The sequence below is a fragment of the Chinchilla lanigera genome, unplaced genomic scaffold, assembly GCF_000276665.1.
Source record: "Chinchilla lanigera isolate Chin_1 unplaced genomic scaffold, ChiLan1.0 scaffold00024, whole genome shotgun sequence".
In the NCBI taxonomy this organism is placed as follows: domain Eukaryota; kingdom Metazoa; phylum Chordata; class Mammalia; order Rodentia; family Chinchillidae; genus Chinchilla; species Chinchilla lanigera.
The window spans coordinates 23,647,048-23,671,595 of record NW_004955425.1 but is presented as its reverse complement, the minus strand read 5'-3'; the positions used below and the strand labels follow the sequence as shown (position 1 = coordinate 23,671,595).

Here is a 24,548-nt window from a genome sequence, read left to right as displayed (position 1 = left end):
TACTAGGCAGAAGAAGGATTGGGGAAGGTGCTAGTCCCTTCCAGACTTATCACCTGTCAAGGCCGTTTGCTTTTGTTTGCCTGGAGCATGCCCCTTTAGAAGCACTTCAGTTTCCACTGATGAAAATGAGAGGAATTAAGTTTCTTGGGCAAGCATTCCTGCACAAAAGAAACCATTTGGCTGGAGTGTCTGCAGCCTTTAGTATGATTCTTCAGAAATCAGAAAAGCTGGGAAGCAAAAACAACAATGAGCAGTGGACGCTGGGCTTGGAAGAGATGTATATGCATAGTGCCCTTGCTGGCTGCCTGTCCGCCCGCAGCACGGGAACCGACTTACCATAGCAGGTGGTTGAGTGCTGGTCTTCTCCAACACTCATGCTGTAGTTCAGTTGCCTTTGGGGAGTGCTCTTCAGGAGGTGGTGGGGCCATGAGGGCGCCACCTCATGGTGTTGGTGCCAGTATGGGAGGGTCAGGGGAGCCCTTTCCCTCTGCCTCTTGCCCTTCATGTTCTGCCATGAGATGATGCCCAAACTGAGCCTTGTCAGATGCCAGCCCCTTGATCCTGTACTTCTCAGCCTCCAGGACTGTACAAAGCAAATCTCCGTACTTACCTAGTCTCTGCAGCACAAACGGCACAAATTCAACTAGGCTGTGGCGTTACTGCTTTTTCTCAATTGCCTCCATTTAAAAAGAAAACAGCATAATAGGACCAGCACCTGCAGGGAAGCGGGCACCCGTACACTGCTTCTTTCTCATCAGACCACAGGTTGTCGTGTGTTGTCAGCCTACCCTGTATCAGGCTCTGTGCTGGGCTCTTCTGATGGGTTTGTTGCATTGTTCTTCGCAGCCTTTCTGTGTTATCCACAGTTGACAAATTAAGAAAGAGAATTGCCAAAGAACTCATGCTAGGTTGAAAATTGAAACAAGGTCAGAGGATTGAGAAATCCTTGCTGTTGGCTGTCAATGGGACCCGTTCACTGCCCTTCCTTTTCTCCCTCTGTAATGGTTCGGGAAAGGGCGAGGTCCTCCTGCCCCCAGCCTGTAAGCAAACAGGAGACCTGGGCTAGGGACATTTTCCAAGCTCTGATTCCTGAATAAAAGTACCCATCTCCAGTATCTAATGATCTCCCTGAGTTAAAGCTAGAGGCTTCTTTCCCTAGTGGGGGTGACTTTGCTTTTTGGCCTGCCCAATGAGACCTTTCTTTCCAGGGTCCAGACCTAGGTGGGGTGTGCAGAGCTCTCAGCCTCTCTCTAGTCGTGGGTGGTTTGTAATCATCTTGACTTTGCAACATGGGTCGTAGGCAGGGTCAGGATTCCTTGCCATGTCTAGAGAAGAAGACGTGTCCTTGGCCACCGCAGTTCCCTTCTTAGGTGCAGGGAGGGAGGCAGAAGGCTAAGGAGATGCTGCATTTTGGGTGAACTTTGTGAATGGATTTTCCTTGTAGACCAAGCTGTAAAAGCACCGAACATGAGTCCTGTTTTATAAGTAAGCATCTGTAGCAGCAGAATATAAGTAAGCATCTGGCTTCTTTTCTGTTTGTGTGTTCTTGGTTCTGAAGATAGGACACAGAGCCTTATGTAGGATAGGCAAGTGCTCTACCACTGAGCTACATTCTTGGCACTTTTCATTTGCTTAAACTTTATTCTGAGGCAAGGTCTCTGCATTAAGTTACCTATACTGGCCTGAAACTTGCTACTCTCCTGCCTCAGACTTCTGAGTAGCTGGCACATCACTGCCACAGGGTGGGGCTTCACCCCAGTTTCAAAGGGTGGAAGGCTGTTTAACAACTGGCTAAGAGCATGGGTTTTGGAGTCAGGCCACCTGGCTTCCCAGCCCCGCTGTACCTCTGGGTAGCTGTGTAACCCAGGGAAGTTTTCTTGATCTTCCTCTGCCTTGGTCTCCTAGGCAGTAAAATGAGAATAGTAAGGGAGCTGCTGAGAAGTGGCCACTCTGAGGATGACTCATTGGAGGTCATCTGTATTTTCCCTTCTGGCTGCTTTTAAGATTGTCTTTGGTTCCTGCACTTTCCCTGTGGTGTGTGTGTGTGTGTGTGTGTGTGTGTGTGTGTGTGTGTGTGTGTGTGTGTGTGTGTAGGGTATTTCTCATTTACAATGCTTGGCAGTTACTAGTCTTCCTAATCCGTGGATTAATGTCCTTTATTGATTCTAAGTTATTCTCAGCCATGGCTCTTCCCATTGGACTTCTGTCTCTTCCTCATCTCCTTCCTGAACTTCTAATCAGCTCATTGCAGCCACTGCTACTCTTGCTCTCTTCCACAATTTCATCTCCGTGGTATGTATACTCTGTATAGTTCTCACATTTCACAGCTTGCTAGTTCTCTGTTCAGTTGTACTTTATCAGTTGTTAAATCCTTCTACTGATTTATTAGTTTTGATGATTGCGTTTTATAGATCTAGAACTTCTAATCTTTCAGGTCTGCCGAACCGTTTTGTAAGATGGTTTCCAATTGTCCACTGTCATTTTAGGCCTTGCTTTTAACTTTGTTGGACGCTATAAGTATAGTTGTGTTATGGTTCGGAGCTGGCATTGGTGGTATCGGAGGACAGTTTATATTTCCGACATTTCTGCAGTGTGCTGTCACGGGCTGACTTTCGCAGAGCCTTCCTTTCACTTCTGCTGGTGGTGATGGGCTCAGTCTGAGTTCAAAACCTGAGTTGGGGACCCTGGGCTCCTGTTGCAGGGAGGTGGACCACAAAGCCACCCAAGACTCACTTTGGGGTCACTCCTTCCCTGAGCTGTGGGTGTGGCTGACTTGGAAGTTCACTGCATTCTCCACCTTTGCTGTCCTAACTTTTACTTTAGTCCCTCTTCCCTTTGATGTTGTTAAAATAAGCTCAGCTTCACAACTTTTTCTTCTAAATTTGTAAATACTGCTTAGGTACTCAATTTACATACCTGGGTTCTGAGCTTCTAGAATTTGACCTCGTAATTTCTTACTATATTGATACCTCTTTGAAGCTTTTCAGAGGTTATTTAAAAATATCTAGTGTTTTCAATTATCTTTGGACATGTTGATCTAAATTTTCTAGTGTGTCAGACTAGAAGTGAAAGTTCTCTGACTCTGATACGAAGTTGGTGGCCCTACTATGTTTGTTTGGAGAAGGTATTTTGAGATTCCTTTTGCCTGCCCATGTTTCTTTTTCACAAAGAGTAGAAAGGAGTTGGTACATATTTATTGATTTGGAAAGGGCTAGAAATAACTCCCTCATTTTGTGGCAGAGACAGTCTTTGAGGAGTGAGAAGATTTTGAATGGTAGAATTCTTGTGCTTTGGTAGAAAAGGATCTTTCTGATCAATATTTTCTGTTATTGTTCTCTTACCAACTTCAGGGCATTGGAATTTAAATGAACGATTCTCTATTTCAGTACTTTCATGGAAGCTACTTTTTTCCCCAATTCTAGGCCCTTCAATATGACATCACATCCTGTTGTGGAGCAAAGCACTCAATCTTTAAAGGACAAATGTCATTTATGGGATGGAATTGTTTTCCCTTCAATAATTACATTTTAAGGAAAATCAGCAAAAAAAATTAATCAGTGTTCAAAGAGCAAGAGTCCATCTTTTCCTGCTTCACTGGTGGACATCTGTCTTTAGGGCAGTATCAGGTGTTCCTCTGAGAAGGACATTTGTATTTTCATACGTGAATGTCTTGGCTCAAAGTAATAATGAAGAAAGCAATGTTCGAAGTGTGCTGCAAGCTTGTTTTTAGTGAGTATAAATTTTAAAGGATAAAGGGTTGCAGTAATCAGGGAGCATTTGAGAAGTATGTTCTTCACTCAGAAGGTGAGCTTGGGGAGAGAAATAGTTGACTATGAAAGGTGCTATGCATTGCTGTTGGTAAATTTTTCTTAGCAGTTCCTCCCTTCACATCTTCAGATTCCAAATTCCTGTCTCAAATCAATTTTAAAAATGGCAGATGTCACTCAAAATCTTAACATTTTCATTCTACTTCTTAAAGAACCCTCCAAGTATAAAACAAAAAGAAAATGGATTGCCCTTATATAAATTTATTTCATTCATTTGAAATTCATCAGCATGAAGACTACTTGCAGTGTTTTTTTTTATATTATTCTCCAAAGATGGCTGAGATTAGTAGAGCAAAAATTTTCCAATAAAAGCTTAGGATACCTGAAGTTTTAAATTATATAACCTTGACTCTCAGAATGTGAAATTAAATCCTATAAAGGAGGCAGTCTTATATGAGAACTTTAATTAAAATGGATTTCAGAAAAAGAAAAATTTTCTCTTATTTAAATTAACATATACCTAGTTCCTAAGTAGATGGATTTAATATGGTTTTAGACTGGACTATGACGAAGTTTGAATATTCTGTATTTTATGTTTTTGTTACTATTTATATGAAGCATGCTTTCACATTCTCTTCATGAATTTGGCCTAAACAGTTAGCAGAAGTGGGGAACCTCAATAAGTAGAATAGTTTTTATGATCTATCTTTACTTGAAAATTTTTACAATGTTCCTTTCAGATCTGCTTCTCATCTGTCTCGGATCACAGATACAAAAGCAGCTGGTTGCTTAGCAACTGGATCATATATAACAGAACCCTGTGAAAGAACTTTAAGTGTAAACTCCTTATAATTCACAGAGATCTTGAACGTTGTGGATCTTACTTTTAAAAGTAGACATGAGTCTTGTGTAGGAAAGAACTACAGCGACAAAGTAGTCCTGTACAGATTCCAATGTAGTAGAGAAGACCACAGAACTACTTGAATAAATGCTTTCCGATCTAGAAAACTCAGCCATTAAAAACAGTGAAATAATTGTGCTGAAGAATGCGTGGTTGGCACACCGCTTTAGGATTCCCCTCTCTAATGGGTGTATTAGCTGCATCGTTGCAGCAACCCCCTACCAGGTGTGCAGTGACGCACTTGGTTTGCTTCTGCCTTTCTCACAATGAGGCTGATCTTATACTCTTGTTTTTTTCTTCCGGATCTGCATTTTGGAAATGCAGTTCATTAATGGTTGGAGCACTAGTTGTAACTTGATTGGAGTTAATTTCTTTTTGTTGTTTTTCAGTTCTTCAAAATTAACTGATTTTTTTTTTGTGCCTGCTGCTTTCTGTTGTTCTTAAAATGCCCCACGTCTTCCTGGATGGACCCACAGTAGCAGGTGGTTTTGTGCGGGCAAAGGTGGCAGCCACTGAGCACCTGGCTTTGTGTGTGCCTTGTGTGGCCCAAAGGTGCTGCTCCTTTAACAGATAGTACCTCTCAGGGAGAGAGGTGAGCTGAAGTGCCTGCTGGCTTGGGAGTCTGTACAGGACCCCTTATTTTTGTTACCTCCTTTTCCTTCTCCTGCTTCCCCTCCTCCACCTCCCCCAACCTTCAATGATTAAACATCCAAGGACAAGATGTGCTGCCCCACCCTAAATGGCCTTGCTGCCCCAGCTTGGCCTTTGGGTCCTAAGGACCCGCCCACCCTTCCTTTCATTTCCCTGTGGCCAGGATCTGATGGGTTCCCTATATCTCACTGGAGGTGCAGTGCCTTCTGGGAGACTTCCATGTCTCCCAGTTCCGGGCTCTGCCCCTGCTGCTCTTCTCTGGAATGTTTCTGCCGTTCGGGGCACTGGCGTTCCTCCCTGTGATGGAGTTTAGAGTACATCCCCTCTCCTGGTTGTGCTGTGTGCAAGGCTTGCTTCACAGGCTTGCCCAGTGCAGTTGCATGTGGCCGCATTCTCAGAAGGGCCCCATGCGTGGGGTGTAAACCTCTGCAGCCATTGTCCTACAGTTCTTTGTACTTTGATCTTCGGCTTTGTGCTTTCTAAGTGAGATCTGATAGGAAAATGGAGGATGTGCCAGAGCTGGAAGCTTAGCTCCCGCTCAGCCCTGCCTCCTCTCTCCTGCAGCTGCCCTTCCAGCTTCCCCTGGCAGAGTTCTCATCCACTTGCCCCCAACCCTGCCCAGCCACCCCATGATCATCAGGCTGGAGGGGTGACCTGTTGTGTTGCAGAGGTTTGTGTACTGAGCTGGTCCTCCACGTGTCTGGGGTCCAGAGGCATGGATGGGAAGGCTGAGTCCCAGCTTGACAGTGCTACAGTGCATTCACGGCTGACTCACAAGCTCCTGTCCACTGCTGACCCAAGTGCAGAGCATGTTCTGGCACAGAAGTGCTTTGGGGTGCGGGCCCCTAGCAAGGAGAGATTGACGCCTCTGCCCCTAGCAGGGCCCCTTTATTGTCCTCTTGGACTGGGCCCTGCCAGTGATGTGGCCTGCCCTGGCTATAGAGTAATGGATGAGTTATGGGTAGTTTCCTTTGCTCTCCTGGTTGATTTCTAAGGTTTTTGAAGATACTCAGGTTTAGCATTTAGCATTTATCTCTTGGAAAACTGGAAGTTCCTTATTTTCTTTAATTTGCTTTATTGTATTTTTTCCCAACCATAAAAGCAGTTATGTTTTCTGCCACAAAATAAACAACATATGTAGATACAAAGTAAAAGTCAACATTCTGTTCCTGCTGCCTGCCAAGGTGACCAATATTTTCAGTGGGTATATATGTAATCTTTCCAAATCGTCTTCACGATTGTGTACATGTGAAAATACACACAAGCTGTGTGGAGTGATCGGACCGTGGCAGAGATGCTTGAATCTTGACAACATGAAAGTCTCTATTTCAGGGGCTGGGGATTTAGCTCAGCGGCACAGCGCCTGCCTGGCAAGTGCAAGGTCGTGAGTTCCAGTCCCGGTACCAGAAAAAAACCAAAACATAAAAATAAAAAAAAAAAAAGAAAGTCTCTATTTCAATACATATGGACCCAACTCTTTCTTTTTAATGATACGTAGTACAGCTCGTCTATAACATAGGCTTGGGATCATTTATTTACTGTCTCCTAAGGGTGGATATTGCTATTGTTTCCAGTCTTTTAGTGCTATCACCAGGCAGCAAATAAACACTAACTGTTTATATCTGGAGTTTTTGGTTTGTGATGCTAAATGCCCTCTAATGGAAGTTCACGGCTTAGCTCACAGCGTATTATGTTCGAAAAAGATTGGAGGAACTCATGCTCCCACCAGCAAAATATAATGCCTATTTCCACACTGGAAATTATCAGTGTTATAAATTCATCCTAGTATGAACAGCAGAAGAAAATGACATATTGATTTGCATTTTCTTAATTATCATGTATCTAATAGCTACTTGTATTTCCTCTTCTGTGAATTTCTACCATCCTCTGTGTGTGTTTTTCTATTGGAATTCTTGTCTTACCAGTTTGAAAGTTCTTTTTAATTGGGGTATTGACCTCATTTGCCATCTATGTGGCAAGATTTTCCTCATTTCCCGTCGTCATTTGACTTACTGATATCAGCCATAAAGTCATTAACATTAGATATGTCTGTTGTTCCCTTGTTAGTTTTCTTTTTTTCTTTTTGGTGCCGGAAATCGAACTCAGGACCTTGCGCTTGGCAGGCAGGCACCATGCCGCTGAACTATATGTCCAGCCCCCTCCTTGTTAGTCTTGTGTTTCTTGGCTTATTGAAGAAATTCTCTCTACTGCCCAGGTTACAAAACAGCTTTAATTTTTTTTTATAGTTAAAATATTGTATTCTGTATAATAAACTTTAGTTTTTGTACCTGATATAATTTTGTTTCCTTTTAGATAGGTAATCATTGTAACCGCTTATGAAGCAACTTATTTCATAAGTTATTATTTTTCTATGTACACTTGGATCTATTTCTGGATTTTCCTCATTTTCTAACCTGTTTGATAGATTTGTGTATTCTCATGCAAAGGTATATTTTTTAGCTAAAAAACTTTATTATTTTATGTGGTGGAACAAATCTCTGCTCACTGTCGCTTATTTTGCAAAATTTTCTTGATCATGCTAAGATACTCTTTTGTATGAACATTAAAATAGTTGCTTCTATTTTCTCTAAAAACTCTTGAACTTGGATTGGAAGTTTTTGTATTAAAGTTTGAGTATTATTTAAAATATATGTATACTTTCCTTAATATTTATCAGTTTCCTTTCTGGATTTTTAGGTATTGTTTACGTTACGTATGGAAGTGGTTTTCTATTCCTTGCAGGTTAGTGCTTGTGTAGAAAAAACTATTAGTTTTCATATGTTTATCTTATTTCTAGTCATTTTATTAAAAACTGATCCTCTATTTTATAACTTTCACTGTTAATGATGAAAAGTCTAATGTATTCTAACCGTTCTTTTCTAGGTTAACCGTTTCTTAATGCAAGTTTATAAAATTTTCTCATTATTTTGGTTGTTCATGTATATATTTCAGGACAACATACCTAGTTAAACCCAGGACAAAAAATTTAAGTCATTTTTTGGGGTGTGTGTGGGGAATTGACACAGGATCTTGCTGTATAGTTGAGGCTGCCCTGGAACTCACTGTGTAACCCAAGCTGGCCTCAAATAATGGTGATCCTTCTTCCTCAACCTCCCAGGGACTGAGATTACAGGTATATGCCACATGGCCAACTCTAAAAATTTAAGTCTTTCTAAGGAAATTTTTCTTGTATCATTTCTCTAGTTATGTGTTCACCATCTATTCCTTTTTCTTCTTTAGAGTTACTGATTTTGCATTTTCAGTCTCCTAAGTTTATTGCTTTTCAGTTTTTTCTCATGTGTTTTGATAGATTTTAAGATCTGATCTTCTAGACCAGGAATCTGCAAACTTCAGACTTCTTGCCAAAGCCATCTTCTGTCTGTTTCTGTAAATAAAATCACCCTGGGACACAGCCAGTCCCATTTGTAAATGTATTATCTATAGCCGATTACCTGGCAGACTTGACCAAGTCAGTAGAGACGTTATGGCCACAAAGTCAAAAATATTTGCTAGCTGGACCATCACAGAAAGGTTTTCCAGCCCTTCTTGCAGACTACTTATTTTATTCCCAGGAGTGAAATACTCGTTTTCAGTTAGGTTATTGAATTTAAAAATGTTTCCAAAATCTTTTTAGTTTAGAAAGGTTTATTTTATGTTCTAATTACATCACTTAGAGTATGTTTCTTTGGCCTTTAGTACTTACTTTTTCTCCTAGTAGTGAGACCTGATTGCAGTTGAGTCTTTTTCTTTTAGGGACCCTGGCTGCTTGCATGAATTGCAAGTTTCCCTTCCCAGTCCCTAGGTTGCTGCCCTCAGCACAAACGCAATGAGGCTGTGGGAGGTTTCAGGAAGTTTTAAAGTAAAAGACCTGGCAGTCCTTGCCAAGGGCCATCCTTGGTCAAAACAGGAGAAAGAACCACCTATACCAGTGATGCCTGAGGAAGGTCTGTATTTTCCTCCTTACAGTGCAGGTGTGTGCCACATGCCCAACTCTAAAAATTTAAGTCTAAGAAAAGCTTTCTTTTGTTATTTCTTCTACAGTGGGTAAGTGGAGCAGCCCTTCCAGTTTTTAAAGATAAGAGTTTCAAGTCTTCTGACTCTGCAGGATTCTAAGACCTACAGGCATGGGGGTTTTCTTAGTAAGCTGAGAGATGCAGCGCCTCCTACACTGCAAAGGCTCGCGTACATCCAGGCATGTAGATGGGTGTCTTCTGCCTGCTTGGAAAAATAAGTACTGGCCCTGGAAGTCCTCCTCTGTCTCTGCCTCCTCCCCACCTCTCATTTGTCTTGCTGTGGATTGAACCCACAGCCTCATACATGCTGTGCAAATATCCTACTGGTGAGCTCCACCCCTAGGCCTCCTTACTGATTCCTAACTTGGGTATTTGCTATTTCCTTTTGTCTATCATGGTGGCCAGTCTGGTGTAGATCAGCTTGGGATCTGGCTTGCTTTTGACTAGGAGTTTAGTAGTTCCTGGAGGGATACTAATACTCCATCAATAAATGAAGGACTGTGCTCATGTTTTTATTTTCTCTTTGTGTGTGTGTATTTGTATGTGTGCACACTCATGTGCATGTGCACATTTATACTCACACACATGCATTCAGACTCAATGTTGATTGTGTAGAAAATAGGACACTATAAGTACTGTATACAGTAACACCAGTGCAGCCTAATCACAAAGATCAAATAAGCTCCAAAGAGACTCAGGGTTGAGGACCCTGTTTTAATATCCTTCTCCCTCATCTTCTGAAATTTCCAAAAGAATACCTGCTGGCTAGTGGATGTTTGTCACTGCTGTGGTTTACGGAAAGAATATTAGTTCCAGTGATCTTGAGCTTTCACAGTTTATAGTGAGGGATCTCGTTTAATTAAGGGCTTTCAGATTTTAGACAGTGATATGTATTTGTTGTTAATCACTGTTTAGCAAGCTTGGTTGAGACAATGTATTATTAAAATTCATGGTGTCTTTATCTCTGCAGAAATTGTTTGCCACTTATCATTGCTTAATTATTAGTTATAGTCATAAAATTATTTGCATATCTTCAGAGTACTCTTTGCCCTGGAGGATGATAAACTGGAAATAACACATAAAGGCAAAGACAGGTCATCTTTTATGTGCCACAAAAGAAGTGCAGCGCTGTGGGACCTATGTCTACATGTGTGGGCAAGTTCATTATTCATTCAGCTCTTACTAGTGCATCCTTATTCTTATCTGATTCAATTTTATTTTTAAAACTCTATAGTGGTTTCTTTGAGTCTGACACCAAAATAGTTCTTTCCTCTTATTCTATTCCATTATACAGTAAATATTCTCCTTTACTTGGAATCAAACTTAGCTGTCTTCAGTAACTGGAAGAATGTTCTCTTTCATGAGTTAAGGGTAAAGGCAGATACAGAGAAACCCTACCACACTGAGATTTTATTTTTAAAAATTCTACAGTATATACTGAGTTCTGTGCAGATTCATTCCATTCTACACTTTCACTTCCATTCCTGTATTTAGACATCAATAACATTGATGTTCAGAATGGGGATAACAAGGTGTATGGTAAAGTTATTTCCACTGGATTAAACTTGGAAGTATAAAGGGCCAACTTGCAGTTTAGAAAAAATTGCAAACCAAAGGAGGGTTGAAGCATATGATCTTCTGCATAATCTTCCTGTGACTAGAAATCCAGTTAACCAGAATGCTCCTTCTCTTGAGCATTGTGTTTAATTAGTTTGCTTAACTCTGTTGTTTAATTCGTTCAGTAGTAACTTAACAAAAACTTCCTAGGTCCCAGACATTTTCCCAAATAACAGGGTAAGAGCAGTGAATTGGATGATAGTGAGCATAGACTGTGATAAGTTAAACCAGCCATTACAAATAGATATGTATAATAGACTAATATAGAAGATAAAATACATTAGCAAATTAAAAAAAAATACTAGCCCCAAAGAAGGCAAAGAAAGAAGAAAAGGGAAACTAAGAAGAGATACATAAAAAGCAATAAATGCGATAGTTTTAAATCCAACCATATCAATAATTATATTACATGTAAATGGTTTAAACACCTCAATTAAAAGGCAGAGGTTATCAGATAGTCTAAGTGAAAAGGCAAGATACAATTATATGATCTTAATAAGATACCCATCTTAAATTGAAACACAAATATTTTAAAAGTATAGGCAAAAATATACCATGCTAATATTACTCAAAAGAAAATTGAAGTGATTATAATATCAAATATCAAACAAAATATATTTCAGAACTGAGAAATTGTCAGTGATAAAATCATTTCATAATTAAAAAGAGATCAGGGAGTTAAGGTGATATAAAAATACTAAAAGATTATACAATTCATAATAGGTCTTTTGGATGTGAGGGCAACCTGGCTGCGACATCTGTAACCCCATTGATCGCCAGGGTTAATTCGGCTGATCTGGATGGCTGGACAGGTGTCCCCTTCCTCCCTCAATGCTCCTTGTGCGTCCCTCCCAAAGGTGTGCACTTGGTCCAAGAGGATGACCACCCCCAGTAGAGGACCGTTCCTCGGTCAAGGGTATACGAGTAACTGCGCTCCCCTGCTAGAATCTCCAAACAAGCCCTCAAGGTCCATAATAGGTCTTTAAAATACATGAACTGGAAAATAGGTAGAACTGAAAGAAGAAACAGGTGAATCTGCATTTATGCCCAGAGATCTCAACACTCTTTCTTTTTTGGTACCAGGAATCAAACTCAGGACCTTGCGCTTGCCAGGCAGGTGTTTTTGCTACTGAGCTATATCCCCAGCTCTCAACACTCTTTTCTTAATAATAATTTAGGGAAGCAAATTCCAGACAAAAGAAAAAGCACAAAGGTCCAGCGGGCAGAAATGAGTTCATAGTAGAAGAACTCCAAGCGGCACAGAGTGTTTGGAACTGAGCATGTAGGTAGTGTGTGGTCCACAGTTGTCCAGGGAGAAGGGCGGGGACTGGGTCACACCAGACCTCACAGAGTCTCCTGAGGAGTTTGCAGATGCACAAAACAGGAATGGGGAGGAAAATGGCTTGCTTCCTGCTGTAACTTTTTTTTTTAGTACCAGAAATCGAATTCAGGACCTTGCACTTGCCAGGCCTCTCAACATAGTGCAAGAGAGGAAATGGTGGTCATTTTGGGAGAAACGAAGCTGAGCACCAGGAAATACTAGCACTTAAGTACATTCAGTAAGGAGAACGTGTCTAGACTTACAATATCTGGTGGGTAGCTGTTACAGTTTCTCAGGGTCAAGCATACATTTATTTTTGAAAGAAGTCAAGCCCTTTAACATCATTTTTACAGGGATAATTATTATTACTATTCTTAGTAAGAAGACGCAACAGTAGATCAGCTAGCCATTTGGTCCAAAATTGGCTCCAGAATTGTAACAGATGATGTTGTATCAAACTTTTAACTATTCTTATTGTCCTATGTTCCCAGGGACATCTTTTGACCCTGAAGTACGTTTCTCTCCTAGCTGCTTGTGCAGGTTACTGGACTTCTAGGCTTTGCAAATATTTGTCATCTTATTCCTTTCTTATACTGTTAGTGACTGACTGGTGCTGTTCTTGGAAGATGTCTTGTGTGGGGGTCTCCAGCCCTCTGCCTGTCACTGCAGCACTTAGCCCATGCCAGCACTAGCTCACAGTGCTGCTGTGGGGTTGCTAGGTGACAGAGAATGTCCTAGACACCAGCAGATCAAGAGGCCAAGACAATCATAAATAATCAGTGTGCTAGCACAACAAATGCCTGCTGGCTGTTCACATCCAGGAAATATATTCTTTCTTGATTAGCAGATCTGGCACTTTAGCTTTTATCTATTGGTGAAAACTGTGTATCTAGAAGTTTCCCTTTCCTGTTTGCTGCCAGAAAGCTCAGATGAAGCTTTCATTCAACCAGAATAACTAATTCATCAATGTTCTGAATATAACAATTTCTGAACTCCTTCCAATTTTTAATTGTATTTTAATTGTCCTAATCATGTGGTTTTTAAAAACATTGTTAGTGCCTTTGAATTTATTTTGAAAGTTTGAGTTTAATTTCTCAAAACTCCCACCCATAAAATGTAACTGTTTTCTCTCGCCAGAATTGTAGAATTACAGAATTTCTCCTCTTGAGAATCCTCATGATTTGATGAGTTAGTTACCCTGCCCCAGTGCCTTCGTTCTCCGGCTCACAACATCTGGGGTCATCCTTCATAATGCCAAGAAAGTATGACAGTATCTTTGGGCAATCTAGAATTTAATTAGAACATGTACAATGCTTGTAAAGAGACGTGCATCTTAAATCACCTGCAGGAAGATGGCCTTGCGTCTGAGCTGCATGCTCTCTGAGGTTGTCTGTGTAGCCCTCAGTTGAGGTGTGCACCCGGGGCACAGCTGTGCGTGGTCTCTGTCCTCGTCTCTCCCAAGGAGCAGGCGCATGTGCTTGGAGCGGAGGAGAACAGTAGCCTGTGAGAGCTCAGCGCCCTGCAGCCTGCACTCCTCGGGGAAAGCGGCGCCTGCCCAGCATGGGTGGCGGCCTCAGAGGGCACCGGGGCCTGTGAGGACTCTGCTTTGTACAGCACTGCCCTGAAGATGGGAGGGGCATACATTTGAGCTTCATTTTGTGCCCTTTCTGTACTTGGGAATTTTCCTACTCACCGAAGTTTGTCTGTGACCCAACACCAGCCCTCTCGGTACTTTTGGGGTTGCTTGTGGACGTGCGCATGGCGGTGTGAAGTTAGTCCTCTGATTCGCATGTTCCAAGCTGAGGAACAGGAGACATTCTGCTTCTGTCCTTGGCCCTCACTCTCAGTGCCTGAGCTTTTCTCTCCGTCCCCTCAGTGCCGTGTTTGTCATGTTGCTGTGATTTTTCATTGATGGTCTCACTGTTTAATGCCCCCTGAAGTGCTGTGTTCAAGTGCTGTCTTGTGTTCCCAGATGTTAGTCCAGCTTTGTCCAGGGCTAAGTTACACAGTTAGTTATGAGTTCAATGTTAATAAATCACCAATATACATTCAGTGAAGTGGCTTTAGACAGAGACAAATGTAAAACAATGCTGTGTATTGATTGGCTGTAAAGAATGTGACCAGAGGCTTGTGAGAACATAATCCTGTATTTTCCCTAAGGACAATGACTCGGTATTTATGAATTCAGTATTTAGGGTAACTTTAAGGGTAGCCACTAAGCTCACTGCACATGTAAGTACACAGTGTCCTATAAGAAAATCTTTAAGGCATCTGTTCATTGATCGTGTTTCAGGAAACTTCTTAATCTAACCTCAAACCAAACAACTTCCCTGTTGACTTACATCCGAGGCGCTGGCTCGCTGCAGACACTGGCCCCAGCCAAACTCTCCCTTCTGAGTCTGTGACTTTATAGAAGACGGTAGCTGCCTCAAACGATGAGAATTGACTGTGCTTTTCTTCCTGCCTTCGTGAGCCTTCGTGTTCGTGGAAAGCATGCCTTCCAATGAAGCATGGGGTTTTCTATTTCTTGGATCTCTTTTCTCTGGAGAATTTTATGTGACAAATTGTGAATATTATGCGGTATTGAATTGAGCTTTTGAAAAAATAGTCAACGTCATCTTTAAGATTCTTGTTCCAAACATCAGAATATTTGTACTCATCTTGAGCATTTGAAAGTTGACAATGGATTTGATTCATTCTGCATCCTTTAAGCACACCTGATGCCTTTCCCTGCATTGAGATTTGCTTGTTGATCACTTTGAGTGATTCATTCATTGCTTCCCACTTCTTGGAGGCTCAGTGCTGTTATTAAAAATAGCAGAAAAACATGGTGCAGTGGGTTCCAGTGCAAGTTCGCCTCATTTCTGAGTGGGTGGCTCCTTCCTTGAGCTGCAAGGGGCTGCCAGGAGTGTCCACCTTCGGCTTCTCTTCTGGTGGCTGAAGCTGGAGCATGCCACCAGCTCTGAAGCCATGCCCTTTTCTGCATCACTCACGGACTCCTGATCCTAATCTCTGTGCGTGTCTAGCAAGCCTTATCAGTCATCATGCTGACTTGGGCCCTACCCAAGGGTAGTGATTAAGTCAACTTCCATTGACATTGTGTGAAGTGATCACAAAGAGATCACTTTCATGAGCAGTCAGGAGGAAGTGTTCAGGCGAGGCCAGTGTCTTTAGTGAGCCAGTGAGTTGTCTATAGGCTGGTTGGGAAATTGTTTAGTTAGAGATTAGAGTAAGATGTTTTCCCAAACATGTAACCAATGAGCAGGTCCCTTGGAGAGATTTCCTTATAGAACACTGTGTGTCTACATGTGGCATTAGCTTAGCAATTATCTTTATTTACCAGGTTTATAAAACAGAAAGCCCAGTGGAAGAGTGATTGGTCATTAGCAATGGTGGAAGTGGTTTGGCAAGGGGATACGAGTGCCACTGGCCACTGAATAGTTTCATCTGCTTTTGTACTTTCAGAGTCTCGTTTCCTCAGAGGATTAACTCTGAGCCCTTCACTCTCACCTCTGCTTTGTGCTCCTGCACTGGAATGGCTACCTCCTCTCTGACCAGGTGATGTGCTGGTGGTGTTTGGATGAGGGACCCTGAGCCTTCCAAATCATCTTACTAGTTGGCCTTCCTGCTTGACAAGGTACTTAGGGGACATGTGTGCACAGAAGATAGAGAGTTTTCCTGGCTCTTGTTGTTAGACTTGACCTCACACTCTAAACACAGGACTCCGCTGGCAGGAGGAGGAGCCAGCCAGAGGCATCTCTTGTCTCTGAGGCCTTTGTCAGAGCTGGTGGGAGCCCGGTCCAACTTTCTCTGGAAGCCACTCCAGCTCCTGGCCAGTCTTCCCTTAACAGCCAGGTGAGAGTTAGGAGTGCTTGGGTGTCCTAGAGGAAGCCAGACATCTCCTGCGCATGCTCAGGCATTAAGTCAGCCCCAGGGTGTGACCCTATTCATGGAGTCTGTAAGGTGATAGATGATGGGTGACATTGACCAAACTACTAGGTGAAGGGAGTCCATGCTGCAAGGGTACACACTACAGCTGCATTTAAATAGCTGGGACCTGCCCGTCATGCCGCTTCCCAGCTCACTCTGGCCATGAGTCACAAATACCAAGAAGTAAAGGAGAATGGCAGTTCTCGAGTCACAGTATCAGTGGAGGACGGCTGAGTGTGGTTTCCTGTGTGGACGGAAGTAGAATCCAGATGATAGAGGTTTAAGGAGTTGGGCATGGTGGTGTCAAAGACAGGTATGCTTCAAATTCCAGGTTGACTGTGACTGAAGACCACAGAGAGTTCATTTTTTAGGGTGGGAAAGACGAATGCTTTCGAAGGCAGAGAAGAGGGCTTTAGGAAATGCTAGTAAATAATGGTGTAATGAACAGGTGGCTCAGGGTCCTGCCAGAAGCAGTCAAGTCAAGAACAGGTAGAATGAAGTGAAAGGAGAGACACAGGGCCACTCTGGCTGGACGTCTCAGAGGTGTTCACTGTCACCAGTGACAGCCACCCTTTGTGATGCCCACCCCGTGCCAGGTGGTTCTTACATATTTTCTCCTGAGTCTCACCCAGCCCCTTTTTGATCTATAGGTGAGAAAACTGGGGCCTAGGCAGGTCGGTCCTGGGGCGCAGTGAGGAGGGACGTGAGTGCAGTCAGGTGACTGGCAGGGTTAGCACCTTGCTACTTGCAGGCACCTGGGAGCCTGTTAGAAACAGGACTGTTGGCCCCATCCTCAGACACATGGAGCCAGACTGCTTCTGATGAGACCCTAGGGCAGATGCTCACGCTGAAGGCGAGAGCCGGGGCCTGCCCTCTGCCTCTGCTCTCCCTGAAATTGATGTTGGCTTGGCTTCTGCACAGGTGAGGTCAGGGGAGCAGGGTGAGGGTGGAGGCTGGAGGGGGAGTTGCGCAGCAGTCATAGAGGTAGAGAAAGCTCCTAGAAAGTTTTTGTACCTGCTGTTTCATAGGTTATGGACACTGGGTAATGACTTCAAATGCTCAGGCAACCTCGGTTGACTCTGGGTTTTCTGATTTTCTGAGCTGCTGTTCTCCTGGGAGTGTCAGACCATAGTTGGCCGATCTGTTGTCAGAGGACTGACAGGGCTGTGCACATGTCTTGTTATTTCACAGCTCGGTGCCCTTCGTACATGCCATTCCTTCTCTTTCTTCATCATCTGACCTGACCTTTATAACCTCCTTTTGAAAGCTCTGTCTTTTGGGAAGCCATCCTTGACTGCCCCCAGGCCCACTCTGGTTTGGGCCACCTTCCTGTGTCTCCTCTTGCCACCCTGCAGGCCGTGGTTAGCGTGTGATCTTTGAAGTTCTTGGCATGGAGCCTGTCTCCCAGTCAGTGCGCCACAGTGAGTACTCGCTTCTGTTATCATCCTGGGGATGCGACTAAATACAGCTGAGAGAGAACACAGGGAGGAGAGGGAGCAGCCCAGTACAAGGCGGTGAAGATAACCAAAGGTCTCAGGAGAAGCTCATTGTGACGGTTAACTAAGGGTTTTCTGTGCCAGGGAGGAGGGGTGCAAAGATGAGAGAGGCAGGAGAACATTGGGTTTCATTTATTTATAGATTGTCTATGTTTAAAGCACTCAGCATAGTATTTTGATAACACATATGTAGAGGTTTTGAATGGCCATGCTTGCTATAGTCCGTTCTAAAATGGAGTGGGAAGAGGCATCCATTTAAAGAAACTAGTTCATCCAGATTCATCCAGTTCATCCACTTTTAAGAAAGCTTTGTCCTTTGATTTTAAGGGTAGAACTAATTGATGACATAAATTTGTTTTCCTTTTGGATTATAAATAAGTCTTTGTGCCTTGTTAACACCCTTGTGATCAATGTACTGTATAAAATGTACACGTACATACATTTTATAGAATCTCAAATTGTGATTTTACCACTTGTATAGTTTTGAGTCTCTGCTTCTGTCCTGTAAATTCTCTCTACATTTTAGTTCAAATCAATTTCTTAAGAAGGCCTAGAATAGTCTATTATGTTGTTTTCCATATGGGAAAATGTGGTTAAGTTGATTTATTTGGTTTTTAAAAAATTCACTGAATATCTATTAGCTGGAGAGCTCTATGAGAAATGCTTTTGAGGGATGCAGTCCTGAACCAGAAGTTACCTTTGTCCTTTAAGAAGCTGCCACCTAAGAAAGAAGTGATCACAAGTAGAGCTGATGGTAGACCCAATAGAGTGAGGCTTGCTAGAAGAGAGGCAGGAGAGTATGTGTCCTGAGGGAGAGTAACTTTGGGCCAAGGAGTGGGAATGGGATGATGCTTTTAGATAAAGGTGATCCTTTATCTTGACCTTGAGGTTGGGTCTAGGTTTCACAGAAAGACAGGGTGAAGGGCATTCTAGGTGGATAAAATAGTGTATAAAAATAAGCTTTTATTTTCATGACCACATTGTGTTGAAAAGAGAACTGTCTGGTGTTTCTGTATTTACACTAAAGTATGTAGAAGGAGGAGCTATCATGTAGTGAGTGCAGATATTTAAGTATACATATATATTTTATCTCAGTTAATCCTCCCCAAACCCCTATGAGGTAGGAAGGTAGTACTGTGCTCATTGTACAGATAAAAGTCCTGAGGCTCGAAAAGATTGGTTGTTTTGCTCAGGGTCACATAGCCAGCACTTGACAGGCTGGAGTCCCAACACAGATCCAGCCCAATGCTCATGGTTTCCCAGCACTTCTTGTTGCTTTCCTGTTGGCCTCTTCAAAAGACTGATGGTCACTCGTTCATTCATTCTGCAGGTATTTACTGCATATCTGACACACCACAGCTGTGCTGGGTCCTCGGGTACCGCAGCGAGCACAGTGGTGGTCTCCTTAGCAACACCATCAAGCTGTGCTGTGGGCCTTGCTACATGTACAGGGCAAACGGAAGTGCAGATGACGCCTCCATTCTTCTGGGGCATAAAGGTTCCAGTTAAGTATAAAAATGACTTAACTGGTTATCTTCATCAAGTAGTTAGAAAAGGCACAGTTCTCACTGAGAAATCATAGGTGGAAAATAGTGTTTAGAAATACATAAAAACATATAAAAAGCAACCATAATGGCTCCCTTGGAAAAAATATACATATCCCTCCCTCCCCAGCCCCCGCCCCAGAGGTAACCGCTGTCAACAATGTGGAGTTCGTCTCTTGAATTTATTACTCACATCGACAGATTGATACATTCACTTAAACTTGCATGTACAGTCTTTCTTTTCTTTTTCTTTTCAAGAGCCATTTCCCAGCCATTTTCTCTTTCTAAGCACAATAAGGCCTTGGTCATATTACTTAATTTATTCTCACTTTGACTTTGAGTTGCCCACTGGGGCCAGACACCAGCAGGGTTACCAGCAGCTGGAGGAGAGGCTGTGACTGCTGTCTCCTGCGCAGCCGGGGGCTGTGTTCTTCAGGGTACGAAACCTGGACCAAAAAAAGCAATGTCTGATGACTCCATCCCAGTGCTGCCAGTGACTCCGGAGAAGTCGGCTTAGCTCCTCATGGCCCTGACTGCTGCACAGCTCTTCCCGGTCACTCTGTGAACCTGCAGGAACCCACCCATAGTAAGTCAGCCTCGACAAGCTCTGAGAAATTGTTAGAAGGTTACAGTTGTTATCCCAAGTGCAAAGTGCCTCTAAGACATTTCTTCAAATGTTGAAGTTCATTTAAATATTTCAACAAGGAAGAAAATCCAACCACATGAGACTGGCAAGTTTATAAGTAACTACTATCTTTCTGTGTGAACACCTCAAGTGATGTGAAGTGGGATGTAGTATCTATACTGTTGTCCGCTGAACAGAATATTTTAAGCTGAATTAATTATGTAACAAATAAAATTCAGAGATATGAGTGGAGTCCTTGTGTGATAAATAGCCTGAAGTACTCCAGTGGTCATCATTTATCATCATGACATTTCTTCGTAGAACTCCTTAGAGCCGAGTCATATCTGGATGTCGTCTCTGTGGGACAATCTGTGTGCTCTGTTCTTCTTGGCATGTCAAACATGACATTACACTGGTCTCCCTTCTGTTCCTTAGAGTAAGCCAAATCTTTTCTGTCCTTGGGGACTTCACACCTGCTATCCTTCTGCTGGGCTGCTGACCTCCAAGAGCCTCCTCATCTAGGGTGTGTTCTCCCTCTAATTACTGCCTGTTATTTTATCTGATTCATTGCCTTCATGGCACTTGTCACAGTCTGTCATCATCATGCTTGTTTGTTTCTTCCTCCTCCCAGCACACAGGGGACTCCTACATAAGCACCTATCCAGTGAAGAGAGGGCTTCCTGGGTCATTCTGCCCCCTCACTCCTTCCTCAGTTGTCCACTCAGCGCTGGTCACACCTGCTGTAAGTCAGTGTGCTGGGCACTGCTGAGCAATAGTGACCTCAGTGAAGATTCACATGAGTAATTCTTAGCCCTTCAGATACCCAGATGCATTTGAAAGTAAATACCAGATATAAATAAAGATATAAAGAATACATTAGTGGGCTGGGGATTTAGCTCAGCAGCACAGTGCCTGCCTGGCAAGTGCAAGGTTGTGAGTTTGATTCCTGGTACCGTAAAAAAAAAAAAAAAAAAAGAATACATTAGTAAAATATTGGATACAAATCTTCCTTACATACACATATACATTGATCTTAAATCAGAAGACCCAGGCTTAACATAGCATGGCTGTCATGGTGAATTGCCTGTGTAGTGTGGGCTTGGCCCACATTTGGGTTTGGTTTTTTTCTACTGGTGTATGATTGCAGTATATGGTGATTACAGGCATCTTGGGGAGTTAGTTTTATCCTCTGCACCCACAGGGATGCCACCTCCTCTAGCGTAACACTTAACCACCCCTGACACAGGAGTCCTGCTCACTGACCTCCCAACATTGATGAATGAGCTCCAGGGCAGTGGTTGCCACCATGTCCCTTGTCATTCAAGGCTTCTTGTACTGCTTGAAGGTCTAATGCCATTGGGTATGACCCCAATTCTCTGGGTACGTCAGGTGAGGGCAGGTCGTGTCAGGGTAGAGTTAGGGTCAGGCTCACCCTTTATAACAACCCGCTCTGTCCTAACTGTCCCCATGACCTCGTTTCCCCCTGCTAGACAGCACCTCCCCCCCAACTGGGGGACCAAGCTTCCAGGGTGGGAGCCTTTGGGAGACACCCACAAGGATGATACAGTAGAAAACAGAAGAAGCCTGCAGAAACTTGTACTGAGAGTTAAATATGTGAACATTTTTATCTTGTTATAAATCATCACTCCTTTTATAAAATTAGTTTTTGTAAGATGAGATATATATTAATATGTTAGTGCACCGATGGCCTTTAGTGAAGGATTCATAGGAAACGCCTCATCAGCTGGGACTGGTGTTTGCCAGAATGCAAAGAGTTACATTGTTACACATAGGAAGTCCTTTCCTGGGTTGTGTGTTTGTGTTTATTATTTTATGTTCTCATGTAACACTCTTCAGAAGGCATGTTAGTCTGTTTTCTGTTACTGTGACAAAACGGGCTAAGGTTGGGAACTTTAAAAAGATGTTTGTTCAGCTCTCGGCTTTGGAGGCTGAGAGCCCAACTGCAGTGACTCCGTCCTGTGGCCTCTGATGAGGCCCTGTTGGGTATGTCAGGCGAGGGCAGGTGGTGTCAGGGCAGAGTAAGGGTCAGGCTCACCCTTTATAACAACCCACTCTCTCCCAACTGCCCCTCCCTGTGACCTCATTACCCCCTGCTAGACAGCCCCCCACCCCCAGGGACCAAGCTTCCTGGGTGCGAGCTTTTGGGAGACAAACCAATCCAAACTCCAGCAGGTGGCAGCTTTTCATGGTGGTGACAGCAAACTGCAAAATTTTATGTGCGTGTTTGGTGGGGATTTTACTGCTATATTTGTTCCTCTTGACTTGGAAAGTAGTATTCTGTGCTTCATACCCCAAATGGAGGCTTACTTTTAAGTAGCTATATATTTGAGAGCTGTGTCCTGTGTTCGGTCTAGTGTTCCTTGCATCTTATATTTAACCTGCTGTTTCTCTTTGTCCTGTTTCACCCATTTCACAGGAAATGGAAGATCAGAGAGTCTTACCAGTGCCTCGTTGCCTCCCACCCCCGCTGCCCATCGCACTCTCTCCTGCCTCTTTACTCACCACGCATAGGAACCGCAGACTTCCCAGGGCACATTTCCACATAGGCAGGACTTGCTCCATTAGCCACCAGCTTGTAAGGAATGACCATCTTAATCACAGTGGAAATCTGCCCCACAGTGCTCTGTGTTTTGAATAGTCTCCCCAGCGTGTGGACTATCCAGACTGATCAAGGCTGGCCTAGTGACCCTCCTGCTGTGGCCGAGGCTGGCTGTGGATGCACCTGAGACTGCTGAGCGCACCAGATGCTCCCGTTTTTTCTGTCACAGCTTCCCTCTCACAGCAGCCGTGTCCTGGGACCATCACTAGGTCTTCATGGCTTCTGATGGTTTCCTAATTGTAAGCATGCTTGGCTGAGTTCAGGCTCAGATTTACCTCCACCCTGCGATGGGCCCAGTACTCTTGGGCCACAGCCTTGCACATCCACGCTGTGCTCGGGCTGTTAGGAACCTGACCTCTGGCTAAAGGCAGAGGGGAAGTCGTCCTGATTGTCCTGACAAATCTCAGCCCTGAATGGTGGCCCTGCTTGGGACTACCCATTGTAGTTCTTCAGCTCCTGTATCCCATGACACAGGTGACACAGAGCCAGGTATCTCTGAGGAATTTTACTTGCGACCACATTGAGACTCCATGGTATTATTTTTAAAGGGGGATAAATTTCCAAATTTTTGAGTGGACAATTTTGCATATTATTAATGCCAATACTGAAACATATTATAAAACCAACTTCCTCACTCATTCTGTTTTTCTAATAAACACTAGTTTAAGTTGGTAACTACAAAAAGTGTTGCAGCTTCATCCGTCCAGGATGATAGGCAGCGAGGGAGCACTGAGGCTCATGTTACTGTTACTGTTACAGTAGCCAGTAGCTGGCTTAGTACTTTAATTTCTATCAGCTTCGGAAATAAAATGAATATACAGCACCTCGTGAAACAGCTTTGCTTTCTTAAACTCTTGTTCTACCTGTGATTAAATTCTTATGTCACATTTCACGAAATACTGGTGATTATGTGGAATGATCATAAGTGTGCATATGTAATAAAACTGAGAAGGAATTCAGATTCATTGGAGATACCACCTAAAAAACAAGCTTACTTAATTCCAAATTCCCAATTCTTTGATGATTTATGTTGTAAACAGGATTTCTTGTTACATTACAAAATATGGAATGTGCCTTGAAAAAGAGGTGCTGTTCTCAAGTTAGCGCCTTTCGTTTTATACTACATTTTTGCCTTTGTGATGTTGCGGAAGCTTTGTTCTCTTAGACCTGCTGTCTGTAAGGGCTCCTGCAGAGAGAGTGCTGCCTTCAGACCAGAAGGCCCTGCATCCTCCGTTCCTTAGCTGCGCCCCATGGGCCAGGAACAGGTGTCAAGTGTTTTGCAGACACTGCATTTCTTCACACTCTGCAGACCCCATGTTGCAGATGTGCATCTCCATATTTATAGGTCTGTGAACTCAGGGCCGGCCAGGTTACAGAATGCCCAGCTTACCCAGCAGGTTGATGAAGGGTAGAATTTGAACCCAGGGCTTTCTTCCAAGGCCTGCCCTTGCCTTGTTGCCCTGAACCACTTCCTTGCCCCTCTGAGCCAACTTTGGGTTTCTGTGCAGTGAGTGTGATGCCTCAGTCTCCTAAAGCCATCCAGAGAGAGGCGTGGGCAGGAACGAGGAAGCAGAACGCACTTGGGCTGCACTGTGTGCCAGCAACATTGGTGCCACAGTGTGGAGGGCCATTGCCTTTCCTCTGCAGCATTTTCCTTTCCAGATTATGGGCAGAAATGCCTCCCCCCTGGGGCCAGCTTTATCCTGTCCTGCTGAGTGGGTGTGTACTGAGGAAGCACATGCAGCTGAAGTGTGCTCATTGAGCAGGGATGGTGTCCCGAGAAAGGCATGCATGTGAGAGCTGCCCTCGTGCTGCTGCTTATCACTGGGTGGATGGGGTCAGTCCCCAGGCTGAGTGAGTGTGGGTATCCAGGTGTTCACGAGGACACAGAGGCCCTCAGGGGGTCCTGGGTTGTGCTGCCCTTGCTGTCTCCTGCCCTTCCTGTCTTGGGTGTGCATACTGTGCCACCACTGCCAGCTCATCTATGTCCACCTGCACATGCCTGCTCGGTGACTGCTGGGAGTCCTGTGCTAAAGAGGCTAGCATTATGCCTGTGAGTATTA

General features: G+C 43.6%; 1 long non-coding RNA gene across 1 annotated transcript; it reads left to right on the top strand.

The window, feature by feature from the left end:
* The first annotated feature begins 17,570 nt into the window (after nucleotides 1-17,570).
* LOC106148640 lies at nucleotides 17,571-22,513 on the top strand. Its single transcript, XR_001234285.1, has 3 exons — nucleotides 17,571-17,621; nucleotides 19,582-19,826; nucleotides 22,303-22,513. It is a non-coding gene; the product is annotated as an uncharacterized LOC106148640 (long non-coding RNA).
* The last annotated feature ends 2,035 nt before the right edge of the window (nucleotides 22,514-24,548 follow it).